Raw genomic sequence first — 20,484 nt, 5'->3', positions numbered from 1 at the left:
ACTGACCAAAATGTTCTATACAGGTTAATAATCTGCCAATATCTCTCTCTTCTCCCAACTCCCATTCCAAATCTACCATTGAGAGGTGGAAAGAAAGAAGAAAATTCAACCCACCAAAGGATACACCGCCTCACCCCAAGCAAGCAGTAGTAGATTCTACGTTCTTCTTGTACACTGGAAGTGTAAGCAGCATTTTCAAAATTATTCTATCAGCCCCATGACAATTTAATTATTTTTTTTTTTATTCAGTTTCTCAACTGTTTGGGGAGCAATGTCTCATCAATATCTCATTCAGGTGTAGCATGGAAAAGTCTAAGAACCCTGGGCCGGCAGCCAAGCTTACCAGTGACTGACACTCGCTTAACTGAGCAAAGATTTGCTGGGCACGGAGAGGGGCTTGACTACACAGAACCAGTAGTGACAGGGAGGCCGGCTGGAATCCTAACAGAGCTGCTTCCAACTTGTGCTCAGGCAAGTGGAACCAGCACTTACACTGAATGTTAAGGGGCTTCAATCTTGGTACATTTTTTTTTTCCATCATTTACATTCTGAATAAACCCTGGGATTTCATAGGGAAAACAGCACATTAGCACACTTAAATCACAAATCCCTGTACCTTTTTAAAAGGCTGTAGAAGATTTATTAACTTGTAGGAACGATCATTTAATTGCTTGCCTCTGCTACACCACACACTTTTTTTTTTTAAATGTCCAAATTAAACCTGCCGCGCAAATTTGTGCTTTGAAGTTTCTGTAAAAGGATCATTCCTTTGAGGGAGTGATAAAAAGAAGAATTGAAACGCTCTCCTTTGGTACAAATGTCCCCACACCCCCGCCTTCCCCGTCCGAGATGTTTTCATACACACAAGCAAATCATTCTCGTTTAAATGTTTCGAATTCATTTTCCAAGCCAGGTCCGAATTTACTGTCATATTTCCCTCTGTAATTTCAGTGAAAGCCCATCAGCATTTACAAATGGAGGAACATCATACTTACAATTTTGGGATGTGTAATGCAGCTGTATGTCTTATGAAAAAACTGTTATGTTTATATATTTCTGTCCCTCCTGTTCAAAGGCAGCACCACTCCTGGCAAAAAGAGGAAGAAACTAGCGAGAACCAGAAAGTCCTTTCCACACCACGAACATGTGAAAACTATTCTTTGAATCGAGTTGCAGTAGCAGTTAGCAGAGCCTGTTGTCGTCTGAGACTTTGTCTTATAGGTCAAACACAGCCCAAAGCCAGCAAGATGATTTACCGTCTAACCGCATTGAATTGGGTGAAATGCAACTGCGGCATCAAATATTTAGACTGATTTCCCACTTCACGTATAAAAGCAGTAGAGACATGAATAGGTACACACACAACAGGCGGCTGATTTGCACATTTGTTTAGTTAGCGAGCAAGATTCCAAAGTCGTGTGTGGATGACTAGACGGCCGCAGAGGACAGAGGCAGGGCATCTGGTGTTTTTAAGTGCTGGATGCCTTTGACTTGGAAAAGGGTTCTGTTCCATTGCATCAGACGCCCAGTAACGCGATATCATCAACCTGTGTGAGCACGAGAAGTTCGAGCAAGTCACAAGTGAAATCCACTTGGTTGCCAGTTAAGATCGACATGTGCTCTAGTCATAAAGATCGCACTGTCCAATTTGGCCAAATTGGTGGTCTCGAGACTGAACAAAGGTACAGTCTGTCAAGGGGAAAGGCGATGGCAGGGCTGAAGTGCTCAGTTTCCACAAATGACAGTTTGCTGAATCTCTGTGGGTTAAAACACTGTTTTGTAAAAGGAAAAAAGGAATTTTTTTCCTTTTGGTATTTTTGTTTTGCTTTCGGCTTTGGTTTGTTTCAGGCTGGCGTGTGTGTGTGTGTGTGTGTGTGTGAGGAAGACTGTCGCTGAGCTAACATCCATGCCAATCTTCCTCTATTTTACCTGGGATGCTGCCACAGGTGGTTTGACGAGTGGCGCTAGGTCTGTACCCGGGACCCGAACCTGCGAACCCTGGGCCAACGAAGCAGAGCGCATGAACTTAACCACTAGCCACTGGGCCAGCCCTCAGGCTGTTTTTTAAGGCATTTATGCCCAGAGTACTACAAAGGGATGTAAGGAGAGTCTCCCTGGCAGGAACATAAGAGCCTATGGGTTTTTTTAATTTTTACTGATTTCTTTTTTATTGTGGTAACATTGGTTTATAACGTCATATAAATTTCAGGAGTACATCATTATATTTCGATTTCTTTGTACATTACATCATGTTCACCACCCAAAGACTAATTCCCATCCATCACTGTACACATGTGTCTTGTCATCCCTTTCATCCTCCTCCAGCCCCCCCTCCCCCTCTGGTAACCACCAATCTAATCTCTGTATCTATGTGTTTGTTTGTTGTTGTTTGTATCTCCTACTTATGAGTGAGATCCTAAGTATCTGACTCTCTCTGTCTGACTTACAGCCTACGGGTTTTGAAGGAGAGGGGGCGACCGGAAGGCTGTTCTAACACCCTCAAACCCAAACCTGGTTAGCTGGGAAACAGTTCTTTGGACTCGTCCTTTCTTTCCTCTATGGGATGTGGAACCCGGATGCTATAATTGAAAGCCAGTGTATTAAGCATAACACATCAAACTACTGTTAACACTCAGCCTCCCGCAAGGCTGCCTCCTCACAGCCCTGTTTTCTGCCTACAGTCTGTGCAAGCAAGTGGAACCATCACACGCACTGCATGCTAAAGGCCGCAGCCTTTGTCTTCTCCAAGTTCTGTCTATTTCAGAGGCTAACACGCAGCAATTAGTCTAATTAATGTGAAACAATGAGCTGTGTTACCACTTATCAAATTGATTGTTCCCCTATCAAAACAAAACAGGCTGGCTTTTTGATGTAATTTCAAGAGATGATTTGAAATGTCATGTTGCTGCAGGCCAATTACCTTATGACTAGCGTCACGGTCAACAGAATACATAATTAGCATGAGTTTGGGAAGGCCGCTTACTGCTAGTATGTTAATTAACTGTCTTTTGTCATAAAACAAAAAGGTTGTATGGAAGGTTTTGAAATAGGTCTTTTTTATTTACATTTCTTTGTGCTTATCAACGTGAGGCATGACAATGCAAAAGAATAGGAAATTTTAATTCCACTACTCCAAATTAATACTCAGCTACAAGGTCAGGCATAACGTGCAGGCGGCAACACCATTCACCTCGCTCTAGTCCTGCCCCAGTGTATTATATTACTCGTGGAGTTAAATTAAGTATCGGGTAAAACTCGAATGGAAGAAATAACGAGCTCAGGAAACAAATCCCCTAATAGACTTCGTTGGAGCTTCGCTTGCTTTTGTGTATCTTGCGAGGACTGGACAGTGCTTGGCCGTCCTGGGAATTACATTCAGGTGTCGTCATTCTATTTCAATCTGGAAATTTGGAGAGAATAAAGCTGTCATCAAATGATGTTATTGCGTTTACCTCACTACGGTAGAGAGAGAATGCATAATGGGCACCTGTGGGCTTGTAAAGGAATCCTATCTATGATTCCATAGCTCTGTAACTCATCTACAGCTTCTTCTGGACTGTGATATCCTGGCAATCCCACATTCTTGATTAAGGACCCAATTCTGTATTTCTTGAGCTTTAATGCATTCTGGAGGCAGCTGTAATCAGTAACTGACAATTAACAATCAAGTTCATGGCAGCCTTGAGTCATGGTTTGACATGCACATTAGTAAACTAGCTTCTGGTCCGGAGAACATGTTGGAAGTTCCCCACATTGTTGGTTTACCTGCAAAGGTAGGCGGCCTCTCTTGGGCATCCCATAATTTTCTATGAGATATATGTTGCCATTTAGTGAGGGTGCACAAGCTCTCTTCTTCAATTTTTTTCTTGGATATGGTTCAAGTCTTGTAGTCATATTAGAATGGTCCTCAGAAATCACAGAAAAACACACCTTGCTATCAGAAATACCAAGTTTAGTTTGCCAATTGGATTTCCATCCTAATTTGTTACCATTTTTCAACAGTTATTTTTTTTTCTGTTTTGACATCATTCAAAATAATTAAAATGTAGCATGGAAAGCATTCAATGGATGGGACACAATGGTTTTTCTTCTGCGGAACAGGTGTCTCGTTTTGGTGATCTAAGGAACCCTGGGCTACAGAGAGTTCAGAGAAAGGAGGCAGGGCTCAGCACGCTGGAATAGATACCCATCTGCAGCAGCTTCTCTTCCTTGTGCCAATATAAAAATTTATCATGTGTACGGATGGCCAATAGGCACATGGAAAGATGCTCATCATCACTGATCATCAGGGAAATGCAAATTAAAACTACGCTAAGATATCACCTTATACCCGTTAGAATGACTACAATGACTAAGACAAAAAATAAATGTTGGGGAGGTTGTGGAGAAAAGGGAACCCTCATACACTGCTGGTGGGAATGCAAACTGGTGCAGCCACTATGGAAAACAGTATGGATATTCCTGAAAAAACTAAAAATAGAAATATCATATGACCCAGCCATCCCACTACTGGGTATCTATCCAAAGAACTTGAAATCAACAATTCAAAGAGACTCATGCACCCCTATGTTCATTGCAGCACTGTTCACAATAGCCAAGATGTGGAAGCAACCTAAGTGCCCATTGACTGATACTGGATAAAGAAGATATGGTAATATATATAGACAATGGAATACTACTCAGCCATAAAAACGGATAAAATCGTCCCATTAACAACCAATAACATGGATGGACCTTGAGGGTATTGTGTTAAGTGAAATAAGCCAGATAGGGAAAGACAATCTCTGTATGACTCCACTCATATGTGGAAGATAAACGAACACATGGACAAAGAGAACAGATTAGTGGTTACCAGGGGGAAGGAGGGTGGGGGGTGGACTGAAAGGGTGAAGTGGTGCACCTATAATGTGACTGACAAATAATAATGTACAACTGAAATTTCACAAGGTTGTAAACTATCATAACCTCAATAATAAACAAAAAAACTTGCACTAAAAAAAAAATTATCATGAACTGTGATCGCAGTTTTCAAAAGGGGTGGATGGGGGAGAGACGAGGATAGCTACGTAAGATAACCTGGTTCATTAAGGAGTAACGATAGTAGCCATTGTTGAGTGCTTTCGAGGTGCACTCACACAGTCATGGACTTGGTGTGAGAAGTGGGTAGACAAAAAAAGAAATTTACCAATTCACACCAGGGCATGGAGACGCTGGAGTGTGTGGCACTTTCCTACTTTAGAATCGAAAGGTCGCAGAACCGTAGAGCTGAATGAAATCTTAGAAATGTACTCACCCAACCTCCCTCCAATTGGAATTCCTCTTACACCTGCCGTGGCGGATTGAAATGAGGTTCATCTCAGGCTTGTGTCTTTTTGGAGGAATTTAGAGAAACATCCAAATATGTTCCTAACGTTTTTGGATCCATACTGATAAGAAAATTTAGAATTCCTGATGTTCGGGTGCTATTATTACTCTAAAGTTAAGCGCAGATCATGGATGACATGACACGTCACAACATCTCGGCTTTGACTGGACAAGACAAAGTCCACAAAAAATGACTTGGCTGAAAACAGCCCCTTCCGAACTGGAAACTTGGATGAGTCTTGATTAGAAATCACCGAGGAATGGAAAATTAACAATTTGGAGACTAAACATCAGATTTGGTAACAAGTAAATGCAATAGTTTACTTGTATTATTGTTATTGGTTTTTTTCTTAAATATTGGCATCTGAGCTAACAACTGTTGCCAATCTTCTTCTTTTATTTTTTTTCTTCTCCCCAAAGCTCCCAGTACATAGTTGTATATTCTAGTTGTGAGTGCCTCTGGTTGTGCTATGTGGGACGCCACTTCAGCATGGCCTGATGAGCAGTGCCATGTCCTCGCCCGGGATCCGAACCGGCGACACCATGGGCCGCTGAAGCGGAGCAAGCCAACTTAACTACTCAGCCATGGTGCCAGCCCTTCCTTGTAATATTATTTATTCCCAGCACCAGCCCCAACCTGACCATTGCTCAGTTCATAACATCAGTATGCATAACAGCAAGTTTCACTTCATGTATATTTGTCAAAGGATATTTTTTCTCATTTTTTTTCTCAAATGGGAAGGAAAGAATTTAGGAAGGGAGAAAAGAGAGAAGAAACTAAGTGGCTGGTAGTTGTCAGGTGCTATGTTGATTTACATGTGTACGTGTGCTACACGTTTACATACTGTGCACTGTGTTACATTTCGTGTTACCTTATTAAGTTCGCACAACAACCCACAAGGTGGGTACTATTTCTCCAACTATCTTTTTCTAAAAGTTAATGATAAGTCAAGAAGACTTAGAAAGGATAATTAATGAAGCCAGGGCCCCGGAACGAACTTTGACTCTAAGATTCTGCTCCTCCCCACTACACAAGGCTGTTTGGTGTTTTTGTTGTTGTAAAATTTTAATGTAGTATCTGAACTGAACATGGGTCTGTCTTGTTATAGGAAAAGAAAAGAAAACAAAAACCAGACCTCTGGTCATCATCCATGAAAACAGAAGACAGTGACTTGGGGCCAATAACTAGCACCAAGGACAAAGTAGAAGATGAGTTACAATTCCAGGATTTGAAGACTTAACAGATTAGGGATTTAAGGAAAACTAGCAAAATTTTCTGTACAAATCCAAAATGTTTTCTTGAAACTTCAGAAAATCTGAGAGCGAATCAATGTGTTCAGAAAATAGAGCATTTTTTTTTCACCTTAAAAGTTTAGATTCCTCAGATTCAGGCTTTAAGCAAACCTGAACACTTCCTGCAGAAAACAAATGCTAAACTGGGAACACTGTCTTTTTTCAGCAGATCTAACAAGGTGTTGAGCGTCAATGCCCCAGGGACTGTCGCCTCTCTCAGGGGAAGGTAGATGACAGCTCTCTGGGAGCCGGGAGGCCAGAAGAGGGACAGGGAGTAAGCAGTCCCTACAGACACGCTGTTGAAATGTCAGTCAAGTGCTCGGCTTACCTCTACCACCTTTCACAGAGCTGAACATCTTTTTATGTCAGAACAAATTGGCCAAGCCTCAAATCTTTTTTTCTTTTCTCCAACTTCAATAAGATGAGCGTGGGGAAGGAGGAAGAGAGAGATGGAGGAAAAGAGAGGCACAGTTCAGTTCACACGAAAGCAGTGTGACACAGCTACACGTCTGAAAACGGTTCCTGGCACTCAGAATCTTTTATGAGAGTGGTGGCAGCGAAACCAGAACAGCCACAGAGCCCAGGCACCCGCTCTGCTGCATTCAGGGCATCGGGGCTGGTCTCCCTCCCCAAACTTGCACCGGCTACTGCAATACAAGCATTGATGCCCTTGTGCTAATGGCAGGAACACCTGACCTTTTTTTCATGCCATTGCTGTTCCTTTTTGTTCCTGGTTACAACCTATGTTCAGAGCATGAGCGTTATAAAACCATCCTTACATGACATTATGGTGGCATATAGGTCAGTGTTTTTATATGTTAAATCTCAAAGAAAACATAAGTCTGGAAAGGGTCCAGCTGGGAAGAAGGCAAGATCATTCAGGAGGGAGGAGATACAATGTTAGAGACACAGGATAGGGAAAGCTTAAAATGCAGGTGATGAACAGAGAGGCTGGTATACAGAATATGCAGCTCAGCAATAAAGGGCATATATCACATATATGTATGTATGTGTGTGTGTGTATATATATATATATTTTTTTTCTTTAAGAAGTAGCCTAATTTCTAAAAAGCAATACTTAGGAGCAGACAAATAGGAGTTTCATATAGAAACTAAAATGTAACCTGCCTTTATGCACACCCTTGATCAAGACATCCTAGGTCGTTGGACTGTTTTGAGAGGCAAAACAAATTTCAGAAACTACAGAGAGCAAAACACTAAGTAAAATATTGGATTTCTTTGCACACATATGAAGAACTTGAATACTACAAAGATTTCTTTTTTAAACAGGAGGCTATGGTTGCTCTCGAGGAAGTGATTGGTGTGGGAGAAGATGAAAACTATCAAATAAAATGAGATAATATAAATATTTCATTTAGTCGTTATCATCTCTCTTTATGATGATGAGAAGACATTATTATCATATTTTTTATTCTAACTCATAAAAAATGGTCAATCTTCCACATTTGTAATGGGCTACAGCACACTAATCTTAGTTTGGCATAAAGCTCATACAAACCACTCAATATTTTCAATATAAATGTAATGACTTCTGATTTTAGGGAAAAATAACAATGCTCAGAAAAACATCTCTAGTTAACTCTCACCTCTCCTATTGGTCATTTATATAAGTGTGTGCACTTGCAAAAAATAAAATAAACTTTCTGCATATTCATTATGAAGAAGATGGATGATAATCGGCAGGAGAGACAGCAAATTTCTTCTTGGGGATTAGACTCCAATTGGTTGCATTTCAACATCAACTTGGCGATTTTACTACTAAGTCAGCAGAAGTGAGTTCTTATACACTCTGCCACTTACTACCAGAGAACATCAGGCAAAGGGGAAAGAACACGCTACAATAAATTGTACATTATTTCTGGCATTAGTTAAAGGAACACAGCATTATAAGAAAAAAAATACAGTACCATTGATTTTTACAGGTGTTTAATACAGATAAGCTGAAAAAAGGGTTTCCATTTTAAGCCCAGTGATGGCTAAAGATGCATTCAAATATGTTGAAAAGCAATCTAAAGTCTTCTAAAATGGTGTTTAAGCTATTCAAGCAAAACGTAAATAGTTTTTGTCGGAGTACTGAGGACTGTAGAACAAAGACCGAGTCCTAGGCACTGACTGTGGCACACTGCCGGCCCCGGTAAAATCAGAGGGGTCATTAAAACACAGGTAATACTGTTTATCCATTACATGATCACAGCTTATTTAGAGAAAACAGTCACAGACTGTCCTTAGAAAGGAGGGAGGCATAATTACCCTGGAAATCTCTGAGTCCCACTATCAAGAGTAGATGCCGAAAGAAACAATCAAGGGGAAGACTCAAAGAAATGCTTAACGGAGCTACTATACAAAGAAACGAAATCCACGATGCTTTCCCTTCTCTGTTGTTCACACTTTTCTTGAAAACTCATTTGGGAAGAATAGGGAAATTTTTGCTTTTTTCTGACAACACTAAATGGATACATTTGAGTGCTTTGCAAAACGCAAATTATTAAAAAGTTTATGTTTGCATTATCACTGAATGGAGAATTTTTCCCTTTAACTTATTTTGGGGGACCACTGCCTCCGATTTCTGCAAGCTCTTTGTTCATGCAGTAGACTGCATAATGAACAAGGCGAAAAAGACGCATTTATGACCCCATAGATGCAGTATCCACAGATGCTGTGAGACAAGGAGAGATGTTTGCTTTGGGAATTCTTCAATATGTACCAGGATTTGTCCTCTTCTGTTTAGCCATGAGTCTTTCTTTCTTAGAAATACATTTTGATAACTCTGGCTCAAATATAAGTCTAATTTTTATGGTTTGCATCGCTCGTGCTTTTTTTTTTTTTTTTTTTTGCTGAGGAAGATTAGCCCTGAGCTAACATCTGTGCCAATATTCCTCCACTTTTTATATGTGGGTTGCCACCACAGCATGGCCACCAACGAGCGCTGTAAGTCCACGACTGGGAGCCAAACCCGGGCTGCTGAAGCAGAGTGTGCTGAACTTAACCACTAGGCCAAGGGGCCAGCCCCTACTTGTGCATCTTTTTAATCTACTCCTTCCTCTCCATGACCTTGGCCAGATAAGATCTTCTCTTTCCCATTACTATTATGACCATATCCTAACTGAGCACAGAATAGGTCCTCTTTTATTTATTTATTTAAAGATTGGCACCTGGGCTAACAACTGTTGCCAATCTTTTTTTTTTTTTCTGCTTTATCTCCCCAACCCCGCCCCCCACATACACGGTTGTATATCTAAGTTGCATGTCCTTCTAGCTGTGGGATGTAGGACACCACCTCAACGTGGCCTAACGAGCAGTGCCATGTCCGCACCCAGGATCCGAACACTGGGCCACCGCAGCGGAGCGTGTGAACTTAACCACTCGGCCACGGAGCCGGCCCCAGAATAGGTGCTCTTGTGTGAACAAATAAGAGACACTGTGGTTAGTCACAGCCTCTCTGGTCAATTCACCAATAAGCCTAAATTTAGTGCCTGATACCATACAGCAATGAGGACAGGGCTGGTGTAAATGAGGATAGAAGGGACTCCACGGACAAAAATATCCCTCTCATGACAAGCATTAGAATAATTACGAAACACCATGCTAACTAGCACAAAAGAACACCGTACAGCTGCCTAGTTAAGCATTGGTACTGTGGAGAATAAACCAGAGGAGCAGCCAAAGGGAAGTTGGACCGCTTGACCGTAAAGATGCCCAGTCACTAACAGATCCCGTGAGCTGTGATGGCTGACTCATGTTCTGGAGACGCTAAAGTGGAAAGCCCACGACTCAGATGCTGCTGTTCGTCAAACACATGATCAGATCAGCTAAAAGTCAGAGCACCCAGAGATGCAACCTTGACAAGCCTGGCTAATGATACTGCTGGATGCCAACGGGCTCAGCTGTGACCTTCTGCGTGTCTCAGAGTTTCCAGAGGTAAAATGCCACGGGACTCCTTTATGTCATGAGCGCTAGGGGGCCATGTCAAGGCAGCCTTTGTAACATCAGGAACTTTGCAATATTTTGGAATTTCGTTATACTTGTAATGTTATGGAATTTAGTTACCATGGATCAGGGAACACGACTCCACTCAGAGGATATCTAAATTTATATTATATAGAGTTATACTAATATATAGATTTTGATTCTACATGGTGGGGTAATGGAGTAGCCAGAACACAAGCGTTGAAGCCACAAAATCAGCATGTAAATACTTGCTTGTCTGACACTGAGTGACATTTGCTCATTTAACTTCTCAGGTGGCTTATGTGCAAGATGGGAAAATAGGAAAACTGTCCCTCCCAGGATATCATAGTGAAGCTCACGCAGGTTGATAGGTACAGAACTGCCCATAACTGCGTAAGCACTATACACACCTAAGGATAATATCATTTACCTGGGTTGGTACCACACAGTCCTGCTTCCTCAGGGGGAAGATCATTTGGTAAACACACTGACTCCCTCAGAAAGAACTCTTACCACTCTCGTGAATTTAAGAGAGAGTATCTTAGTTGCATTAACTGGTGTTTATTAACGCATTATGAACCTCTGCCATGCCATCTGATTCACAATAAAGAGATTAAGCAGCCTAATTTGTCATTTATTTTCCAATGCCTGCTTTCCTGCCTGTAGCACCACTCATATCCCAGGAGCTCCTCAACCCAATTATTTCCCATTTTGCATTACTTGCTCAAAGTAGTGCTAATGTGCCCAAAAGGCTTTGCTCCTTGGCGACAAAGAAAAAAGAAAAAGCTCCTGCTCTACCCACCACAATCCTGTTGTCATTTGGTGAGAAGAAACACCCTCCGACCACTGAGCTGTATCTAGTAATCAAACCAAGGTAGCAGCTGGCCGGTGCTGTGGACATGCGCTGCACACTTGGGCTTATTTCGTATTTATTTTCGGGGTGGCGGAGAATTCCATCTGTAGGATGAAATTTACAACCTAGAGGGAGCTGAGTTATTCGACGCCTATATCCACAAACTGTTTTGTTTGCTTGTTGGGGGAGTTGCATGTCAAAATCACTCAAATAACTGGTGAATTCAACTTTCTGCTTCTCAAAACATTAATAGCCACTTGTTTAGCCAACTCCAAATATTAATTTGCTAAGTAATTGGTGAAAGTAGACACAACTCATTATCCATAGCAGCATAAAGATTCCTCGTCATCTGTCCTTTTGAATCTGGCCTCCTAAATGGTTTTCAATCTTGCCTTGTAATATTTCTGCTACTTGCTTCAATCTGTTTCACTTTGAAAATGGGCTTTTTGCTTATCCCAGGAGTTTCTGTATTGCCTGAGGCAAAATACTCCAGCACAATTCACAACTCTGAACTGTAAACATTTTTCCACCTTTTTTCTGCCCAAGGTTCAGAGCCCACTTAACTGTCTGTGGACAGTTCCAGAAGCATACCAGATTCCACAGAGTTACCCCAAATAATTATTTTTAAAAACTCCCCAATTTCACCAACAATGTAAAAACTTCTCTTTTAAAAAATGCGATAATTTTAGCTGTGGGGAGATGCTGACTGAAAACATATTGTTTTCTATTTCAAATATGATCAGCTTCAAGCATGAGATGTAGCAGATTAGGTTAATCTCTATGAGGTTATTTCTTATTATTGTTTTCTTAAATCCTTCCCTGCCTTTAATCAAGAACAGGAACGTTAAGGGCTGGCTGCGGGGAAGAAGCAGAGGCTGGTGGTTAGCATAAGAGCCTGAAAGCCAGGAAACGTGAATTCTATTCTTGGTCAAGGGGTCCCAGGTGAGCTCATCATTTACAGCCTCAGTTTCTCCATTTATAAAAGGAAAGCGTTGCACATACCACAAACGAGAGTTTCACAGTGGGAATACTGTTGAGCGCTGACTATGTGTCAGGCACGGAGCTAAGCACTTTAAAAGGATTATCTTATTTAATCCTTCGAAGCAGATACGCAATGTTATTATCCTAATTTTGCAAGTAAGGTAACTGAGGTACAGAGACATTGGAAACTAACCCACAAGCCACACTGCTCTCTACATCGCTGGCTTCAGTGTTATCTGGAAGGGCTCCAAGAAATGGCATATACTGCATGCCCAGTCTAGAAAACTTTCAGAATAGGAGCCCAGATTTTCCCTCTCCTTTGGGGCTCTGTGGATCATCTCCCAAATGGACACACAGCAAGGCCACTCCTGCCACCTGCCTTGCGAGGAGACCACCCGGGCTCAGGCCTCCCCCGCTGGTTTGCACCTGGTAGCCCCCACACACTGCAGTTGCGACACAGCAGAGTTTTATCTGCCAACTGAACCCGAGACATTTGGGTACGGTTGAGCGCAGCTGGTGGTGGGAGCCCAGCTCAGGTTTCCGATGAACTGAACACAATGGGGCAGCAATGTCACACGACCATTACGAAAGCACAGGCTCGCTGCTAATTTTTCTAGCGTAAGCGTGTGGACTATTTAAAACCATTTTTTTTTTTTTCTTCTCCAAGCTCTTAAATGCCTTCCCAGGGGTAAAGTTCAGCCAGGGGACTATCAGCCATATGTTATTTGGTATCATTTTTTTTACTGTGCAAAATGAGGAACAAACACATAGAAATTGGCTTCCAGAGGAAAATTTTCACAATTGCTGACAGCGTGGATACCAAATGGCATACTTGCAAAGGGTGGCTCCTCCACTCAAACCTGGTGTTTGCAGGAAAAGCCAGCTTGAACTTGACCTACACAGATGCTCATGGAATGCCTCTTTCACTGCTAGGATTCATCTTAGGTATCAGAGCTAACTTGTCAAAACAGGAGCAAAGGTTTCAAAGGTCCCATCATATCTTTGGGGTGCTGTCTGAAACACGGCTTTAAAATAGACCACATCGGTAGGTGTTCATTGCAAACTGTGGTTATTGAACACATTTCATAATTGTGATCTTCACATTGCATGACTTTGGTTAGAGGTGAATAGGAAAATAATGCCTTTTGTGCTTAAGCCAAAAAAAAAAACAAAAAGCAAAAAATAAGGAATGATACAGAAAGTAACCAAACTTTCACAAATGCTGTAGGAATTAATGTGTTTGGAAGAAGAATGCAATTGGTGCAACACCTAACTTTCCTGAAATTCAAATGTTTACATGCAAGTGTTAGATCAATATTCGCACATTTAAAAGAACTAAACTGAGTTAAGAGATGGCTAGTATCTTCTAAAATCTAACTGGAGGGAAGAGAAAAAAGGAATATTAGATATGACTTTTAAGATGTTATGAAAAACCTTCTCTCTTGGAAGAGGTCTTCCAAAAGGGTTGAATATGAACATTTGCTAATAAAGACAGAATATCTTGCCAAAGAAGGCATTTAAGCAATGTGGGGCATATATCAAGCCTTCCTTATCTTACGATTTACAGAAAACATTTTTTGGTCTTTTTATATTCAGATATTCTCTTTACAAAACACTGCTGTCTTTGGATCAAAAATCAAACGCAAATTTAAACAATTTTGTCGCAAAGCATCAAATAGTGCAAACTGTTGTTATTAAAGAAAAAAACAACTTAAAAAAAACAAGAGCTTAGTAAGTCAATATGGAACAGACTTCCTTAAAAGAGAAAATGCTTTGGGAAAATTTGCCCCAGACACGCATCAAATAATGTCTGGAAGTTGTGAAAGCTCCTAGAAAACGAATTCTCCTCCCTCGTATAAATATTGAAAAAACAGCTACAAGATGCAAATGACCTGCCAAACTCAGTCCTTGCTCTTTAAAATGTGTTTTGATAGAATAGCCAATGTCTCATCTAAGTATGAAAAAATGCACAGTAATAGCATTCTGAAGAATGAATTAAGAGCATATTGTCACCAACTCCAGCAAAAATAATAAAAGTAGAAAAGATTAAGAGGCAAGCATATCTTCCGGAATTGTAAAATGGGTTTACAGGTCTTCTAATAACAACTTTTACTCAAACCTTACATAAATAGGCTTAGATGATACAAATATTATGTGGGCTGTGTGGACACTCCCAGGTTCCTAATCATGTTTAGGGATTACTTTCTAGAACAGAGACATTTCGTTCCTATTGGGCCAAAGGATTATAGCAAAGAAACATCTAATATTCCATTTTTTAATTTCATGCATTTTTTATTTACCTTTAATGATGCTGTATATATTCATCATCCTGAAATATTAAAACAGTATGAAAAAAGTAATAAACGGGTGGAAAATTTAGGGAATAAGAATGCAACAGCACGCAAATCATACACTATCAAGTACTTGATACACATTTAAAATTACTGCCTACGACGGCAAAGCCAAATTCCTAGCAGATTTCCGGAGCACAAAGTCACAATAAGAAGATCAGGAGAACAGACTGAAATAATAGAATATTCATCCCTCTAATCCATATGCAATTCTTTAGGGCTTTTTTTTTTTTTTAACAATGCATATGAGGTCTGACTGTATTCAGGATTTAAATAAGTTGTCTGTCTCCCTCCTGTTCCTCTGTATTTTTATTAAAAAAATGTACATACAGTTATCATTTCTGCTCTGCTGCACCAACAAAGGCAAGGTTAGCACATCTCTCGCGCCTCAAATGAAACAATAGCATTTTTAAACCACAAAAGTGTTAAAAGAAAGACAATTTATTCATCCCACAAAAACCTTCTGAAACAGCTTTTTGGGTGGAAGGGAAGTTGGTGTCATTCACGGGGGCGGGGAGGGGGACAGTGATGTTTTTGTCATTTAATTATCAATTAATAGATTGATAGGATATTCATTTAAATAAAATAAAGGTGGGCATTTCATCTCGACTTCATTAGCCTTCCCTTGAAGAGAGATGAGATTGTCTACTGGGCATTAATAAGTATTGTAACAGCCAGTAAAAAATTACAGAGCAATAAGCCAGCATCACCTAGCTTGGTATGAGCACTTCTGGGAGAGCATTTGGAAGTCTAGGAAAGGGGAAGGGCACACTGAACATCAGATGCCCAGCAGTCAGTTCAACGGTCAGGTGCCTGGGGCTGCCCCCTCATCTTTCAGCCCAGGGTCTAACTGCCCCAGGTTAACAGCAGCTGTCCTCCAGCAGGTATGATGTTTTGAAATTATCTTCTTTTAGTTTCTTTGTATATTCTGATTTTTTTCTTTAATGAGCACTTATGGCCTTACAACAGGAGGAAAACCAACATAACAGAAACTACATAAAATGCTAACCATCCTTTAAAGATTCACACACATCTCCTTCTTTAAGAGGGCTTCTTCCATTCACTCAAAAGAACTGGTCCCTCCTTTATGCTAATATTGCTAGCAAGTTTCTTATGGCCCAAATCATGTTCTGCCTTGTGATGTGACCTTTGCCTTATAAGCATGTCTTTTACAGGATTAAGTCCCTTCAAGGCAAAGGTCGCGTCTTCCCTTCCATGATTTTCTCTCTCTCAGGACTGATCACAACTCTTTCCATCTAGTGGGTATTAGTAATTTGTTGTTGTTGTTGAATTGATTGAAACTAGTTTTACTGTGTTTTTCTTTCGGTTATACTCACTGTTTTTCAGCTCACTACTCCAGTTAGACAATTCTACTAGTTGTGGATGTGGTTAGTTTCCATGAACGATGCTAAACACAGAGATATAACACCTTTGAGAAAATAAATTGGAGAGGGACTTGCATGCCCTGCCAGCTCAAACACTGACCCTAACAGAAAAGAGAGTATGTGGCTCGGCAGAACAATGAGAACATTTACAGGATATGGAACAGACACAAACAATAAAATGTTAGAAATGAAAATTCCCATTACTACTAAGCAATAGGAAGATGTGTACCCCCTGAAGGGGATATATGGCAGAGAGGAGAAGAAGAGTTCCTTACTCTACTTCTGGGAGAAAAATGGGGGTTTCTTTAGGAAAAGAGATGCCTCTATACCCAAATTTAAAAAATATGAAAGCATAGCCTGGTAAAATGTTAAATGAGAAGGAAAGACTTCAGAAGTCCTCTCGTCCCATCTACAAGTCTTAAAATCCTTGCCAACCCCTCTTTGCCGTTTGCCCAGAAATGTCACCATTTCTCTCTAACCCTACAATATATTCCAGAGTCAAGATAAACTGAGAATCCATGCAAATTTTAATCCAATTCCTCCTTGAAGATTTTAAGCTGGTTCCCTCATTCCTCTTTGAAGACGTTAAGAAACTTGAGGGAAAAAAAATAATGAAAATAGGGTGTGACAAATGGGAAGAAGAAAAGAAGAGAAAACTATTGGTTAAAGCTGATGTAAATTGTAGGAAAAATCAAACCTAATGTCTCCTTCTCCCTTCCTGTCTTCTGTCAGAACAAATGCCTTCAGTTCTGACTATGACACAAGGATCTCATCTCCAACATGATATCATCTTTTTTTTCAGCTCAAATTCCCATGCCAGTGAGCCTTTCGACTCTAGGCAATCATTCAAGAATTCAGGAGTGTTCTCAAGTTCTTGTGTGAACCAAGATGTGTTAACCCAGAGCAGGTGGTTCAGCTGCTCTGAGAGTCTTTGGTGAACACATCCAGCATTTGGCTTAAGCCTTGTATAGACTACGCTGCTCTGCGATCAGCCACTCAGACTTGTTAGGGTTAATATATTATCTGATGTTTCTAACTGGTGACAGCAGGTCAAGGTGGGACATATGATGGGGCAGAGAAAGTGGTCAGACTTGGCTCATTTTAAACTCAATACCAAGTGCCAACTCCATTCATGAAAGCTGTCTTCCCTTTCTCATGGAAGTATTCCTTCCGTTGTCTACCTGCTCTCTCTTTATATTTCATAAACTTTGCTTTCCCCAAGTTCGTGAGCTGCTAATATTTGATCAGAGGTTTTTGGGAAAATATTTCCATAACGTGAGCAAACTACATTATGAAGTTTTTAGCGCCTGACTTGTTTTTATAGATTCTGCTACATGTGTGTTAATTCATATAACATTAGGCCAACTATCGTGGACAGTTGGAACAGAACAGCCATGGGCCACAGCCGCTATCATCCCTCTTACCTTGCCTGGCACAGATGTGTGCTTTACCTTCACTAGAAAATTCAGCTTTCCCTCTTCCCAGCCCATGTTCTCCTTTTTTGAAGTTGCTACTTAGTAGGATTTCCAACTTGCTGGGAAATATTCTAAATATTTCACACATTCAATTGAACCACTTGAAATTGTTGATTTTTTTTGTGGGGTTAATAATGGTCAAATATTGAAAATTCCATATGATTTAACCTAATACATTGTCTCCTTTGAGTCCCACCATGGTATTTTGTGGTATATACTATCATCTCCATTTTACTATTATTGTAGAGTGTCACATGACTACTTGCGGACAAAAGCTGGGCTTTAAAGCTGGCTCTATGTGGATTCAAAGCTCAGCCTGCTGCCCTCCATGTCCTAATGTCGCTCGGTAACTCTCCACCACCTGGCCAAGCAGGGAGTTAGAATTTTAGCACAATCATACCCACCTTTTAGGTGTTTAGAAACTCTGGCATAATAAATTGCAGGATCTCAGACTGGGACCATCTTACTCTATAAAGATGGTGATATATATATTTTTAGAGTTGTTTGAAGATGATATTATTTGATAGTACTGTGCCCAAGTAGCTTTAAAAGTCACTGTTCTACCAATTGGTGATTGCCAGAAGTGGGGGTTTGGGGGTAGCTGAAACGGTGAGAGGGGTGGAAAGGTATAAACTTCCAGTTATAAAATAAATAAGTCATGGAGATGTAATGCACAGCACGGTGACTATAGTTAATAATACCGTATTGCAGGAGGCTGGCCCTGTGGCCGAGTGGTTAACTTTGCATGCTCCACTTAGGCGACGCAGGGTTCGCTAGTTCAGATCCTGGGTGTGGACTTACACATCACTCATCAAGCCATGCTGTGGCGGCATCCCACATAGAAGAACTAGAATGACTTATGCACTGGGGCTCTGGGGAGAAAAAGAAAAAAAAGGAGGAAGATTGGCAAAAGATGTTATCTCAGGGCCAGTCTTCCTCACCAAAAATCCTTAAAAAAATACTGTATTGCATATTTGAAAGTTGCTAAGAAGGTAGATCTCAAAAGTTCTCATTACAAGAAAAAAAATTTGTAACTACGTATGGTGATGAATGTTAACTAGAAAAACAAAAATCACTGCTCTAAAATGGAGTTTCCTTAAGAAATAATGATATTCTCTGAAAGTCTGAATGGATGGGAAATTATACAAAATAACTAACACTTGGAGGAAACCAATCTCTTAACAAACCCAACTAAAATTGTCTCAAGCATAAAAGGGATGAGCAAGAACAAAAGAAAATTTCTCTCTTGCAAACAAATAGTGGTATCAAAGTTATCATTGCACTTCTTAGCAAAAGACTCACGAAATAATAAATTTAAAGAAAGCAACACATCCTTAAATTAATAAATGTTTTTTCCCAGTCCGTCCTTCTTAGGCCATTTGAGCCCATGGGCACACACCTGTTGTTTAACAAAGTGAATTAGGCAGGTGTGTGGAAGGCTTATCTTTGAGTCATCGAGGATTTCTGCTACTCCTCGGATCGGCTGCTTCCAGGTATCATGGATTATCAGTGTGTTCCTTCATTTGTTTATATAAATGGGCCAATGGCTGTTGAAACACTTCACAGCACTTAACCGAAGCAAACAAAGCTCTTGAACTTTAAATATCCAACAAGAGGAGCTATTGACAAGTAGGACTTTACTCAGTAAGTCTCAATATCATTTGAAACCTTAATACAATCTTCCAGATTTACAAAGACGGCACACAACCCAGATGCTTATCTTAACTTAGGCTCCACGTAGAAGATACCATCCTGATTTGAGACAAGGTTAAAAAAATAATGATGCCAACTCACAGTTTTGCTTGTTTTCCTTAATTTTTGCTGGGATGCAAGATGAGTCTAACCACTTAGAGAAGGGAAAGAGGGCCTTTGACTTGTATCTTAGCCTTCTAGCTGTTTGATTCCCTCCCACTCCTCACTCCCCAAATTCAAAGATATTTCAGAAAGAAATCCTGTGATGAGAACCTTAGACTAACATCAGGGTACCTGGATTTCAGACCCAGTATTCCCATTATCTGAAAAACTGTGCCTAAGTCATGAACCTTCCCTGAGAACAATGTCTCTGATCCGTATAAGGAGCGAATAGGACTGGATGCAAAGACCCCTTTCAACTCTAACAGCCAATTGCTCTACTATTTAATGCATTTACAATGATGACATTGACTGATTGATTGATATCCATAGCTAAAGGAAGAGTGCCATAGTACTGTAGCTTATAAGGTTATATAAAACATCCCAAGTGGTGGCTATGGATTCTTTGCGTTGTTTCCTTTATGTTTAGAAAGAAACTAAACTAACTGAGTGTTTCTCTGATGATTTTCAGAAATGTTAGTATTGCGATGGGGTTGGAGATGCTGGGGAGTCCTTCTTTATATTTCCTTTGGAATTCCATAATCTTACTTTAGTTACTCCTTTTACTACTTGCATATGGCTTTGCTTTAGAGCTAGGAGGAAAAACACAAAAGAAAAACATTCTTTTTAAGAAATTTGAATCACTTAATCTTATTTCCATTTCCTTTCTAGGTGGACCAATAAATTGAATTCCAGCTTTTCCCAACTTTTAGGTTTTCCAATTCAACTCACTTGTTTATCGTCTCATCTAGAGTGTTAGCGCCACCAGGTTTTTGGTGGGAACGTAAACTTTCCTTACAGGATTCAAGGCATTAGACTAAAAGAGACTTCTCAGGGCAATCCAAAACTTCTACTGGCTACAGCCTATGATTTCATAACTTATAGCGTAGAAAGTATCAAAGTAACATTCACATCTTTTGCTCCTGATCAACTGTCCTCCATTACAAAGGAAAAACAAGCCT

General features: G+C 40.4%; 1 protein-coding gene across 9 annotated transcripts in view; it reads right to left on the bottom strand.

The window, feature by feature from the left end:
• ESRRG (estrogen related receptor gamma) overlaps window positions 1–20,484 on the bottom strand; it is a 605,082-nt gene that overhangs the window by 297,646 nt on the left and 286,952 nt on the right. Inside the window, exon 1 of one of the 9 annotated variants that reach the window (XM_070602497.1) lies at window positions 996–1,447. The exons of the other annotated variants lie outside the window; for them this stretch is intronic. The gene's annotated coding sequence lies outside the window, so the exon portion shown is untranslated. Of the gene's footprint in view, window positions 1–995; window positions 1,448–20,484 lie in introns of those variants that run through there. 9 annotated transcript variants of the gene reach the window in all.

The sequence above is a fragment of the Equus przewalskii genome, chromosome 31 (genome assembly GCF_037783145.1).
Source record: "Equus przewalskii isolate Varuska chromosome 31, EquPr2, whole genome shotgun sequence".
Classification (NCBI taxonomy): Eukaryota; Metazoa; Chordata; class Mammalia; order Perissodactyla; family Equidae; genus Equus; species Equus przewalskii.
Note: the sequence above shows the minus strand (reverse complement) of the source record. Positions and strands in the feature narration are given on the sequence as shown.